This window comes from Cervus canadensis, chromosome 2, assembly GCF_019320065.1.
Source record: "Cervus canadensis isolate Bull #8, Minnesota chromosome 2, ASM1932006v1, whole genome shotgun sequence".
Classification (NCBI taxonomy): domain Eukaryota; kingdom Metazoa; phylum Chordata; class Mammalia; order Artiodactyla; family Cervidae; genus Cervus; species Cervus canadensis.
Window position 1 is genome coordinate 25,013,930 of NC_057387.1, and position 2,160 is coordinate 25,016,089.

General features: G+C 45.6%; 1 non-coding gene across 1 annotated transcript; it reads right to left on the reverse strand.

The window, feature by feature from the left end:
• Nucleotides 1-622: 622 nt before the first annotated feature.
• Nucleotides 623-695, reverse strand: TRNAA-UGC. Its single transcript has one exon. It is a non-coding gene; the product is annotated as a tRNA-Ala (tRNA).
• Nucleotides 696-2,160: the final 1,465 nt, after the last annotated feature.

The window sequence follows — 2,160 nt, forward strand, 5'->3', positions numbered from 1 at the left end:
TGTTGGGCTCTCTTTGTGACTTCCCTGAGACCTGCCAGCTGACTCTGAGGAGAACAGCTTATGTTCAGCACCCATTAGTCTCTGAGCGAGTCCCTCACTGGTCTGACCTCCCCAAAAGGAAGGAAGTGAAAAGAAAGTGAGGACTCGAAAGCATTTTGGACCACATCCCTAAACCTAGCACTAAGACACAGTACACCTCCATGTTTTCTGAAAGGATGGGATTTGGTCCAGGTATCCCATCAAGGACTACGCCCTGGTGTATCCAAGAACTCTTCAACAGTGGTGCTTACCCAAACCAGCCACTGAAGCCGCTTGAACTTCAGCTGGCACCTGCTTTGCGGCTGCATCAGCATCTCCTGAACCTTTGGTACTTGTGGCATTTCCCACTCATTGTCCCTGAGCCAATGATGCTGAGACACTGAAAATCATCAGAAAGTCCCACTGCTCCCAATTAAGAATCCCCTTCTCTCTAACCAAGAGTCAGGGCCCACTGCTACCTGCCATGATCCTGCTCACCTGTAAAGAAATGACTATAAATGCAGTATTTTCTAATTATTATTTTTGGCTGCACTGGGTCTTCATTGCAGCATGCAGGCTCAATAGTTGTGGCATGAGTACTTAGTTTCCTGACCAGGGATCGAACCTGGGCTTCCTGCATTGCAAGTGCAGTGTCTTAACCACTGGACCACCAGGGAAGTATCGGTATTTTAATGAGTACAGGTTCCTTGCTCTGGAAGTATATTCCTAGCCATGGACTGACTTCCATCATTCAGTATTTGTTGAATATCTTCGGAATACCAAACCCTATGTGATATTCTAGGAAATATGGATATATAAACTCAGCCCCTGACCTCAGGGAGCTTTCATTGAGGGGAGTCTTAGAGACATCTGCACTGTAAGTGCTCTAAAGGGCGGCAGGTGCTGTGACAGACTGAATACAGGAAACAATAGGGGATACAGGGAGGAAGGAATCTGGGCTGTCTGAACAGGGTAGGGTAGGGTAGGGTGAATCAGAGAAATTACCATAGAAATGTGATGTTCACAGTTGAGTCTTTAAAGAATGTGTATTTAGTGTGGTTGGGGGCCTGAGATAGTAAACCGTTTATCTGAAGCATAATTTCTAGTCACAGGTCAAGGTTGGCAGTCCCATTGGATGCAATCTGATTTCTCCATTGTTTGGTTGAGGAGTGGAACCTGGATTTCAGCTCTGTGGCATTCAACAACAGCTGCCATATTCTCATTTGGAGGCTATTTTCTTTGTATTCTCATGTCAGTTTCCGAATTCCACTAATATAAGACTTGCCCAGTATAGTAACTGCATGTGTGTCTGTACCCCCACTTATCCAGTTAGGTTGTGACGGTCTTGAGAGAAGAGTCTAAGTCTCTCTTTGTTACCCCTTCATTCAACAAACATTTATTGGGCCCCACTAGTACCAAGCTCTATGATAGCACTGAAGATGTAGCATTGAATAAGACAGATGTGGTTTCTGTCCTCATGGAGTTTCCATTCTAGCAGAGAAGATGGTCATTGGACAAATAATCAACTGCATGTGTAGTCAGACCTCTGAAAGGAAAATCCCATTGTGGTGTCACATGGTAAACAGGGGACATGATCTAGTCCGAGGATCCCAGGCAGGTGACCCCAAAGGATGTTTAAGCTGGAAGACACTCATCGTCAATTCTTCTCTGACTAGTTTTACACCTTGGTGCTGTGATCTAATGGACTTTCCAGGTGGAACTAGTGGTAAAGAACCCACCTGCCAATGCAAGAGACATAAGAGACATAAGAGACCCAGGGTTTGATCCCTGGGTCGGGAAGATCCCCTGGATGAGGGTATGACAACCCCCCTCCAGTATTCTTGCCTGGAAAATCCCATGGACAGAGTAGCCTGATGGGCTACAGTCCATGTGGTCGCAGAGTCAGATATGACTGAAGCTACTTAACACACACTCCATGCTCTCATATCTACCCTCCAGTTCCAAATTCTGCAAAAACTCCAATATTTATTCTTCCCTCCTCCTTCTCTTTCTTCCTCTCCTCCTTCTTCCTCTTCTTCTTCATCATAAAATGCCAAGATTTATCTGAGCAAAAGGTCATCCAGGAAGCAACCATATTTCCCAGCCTCCCTTGAAGCTAGGAGAGACATATGACTAGTTTCC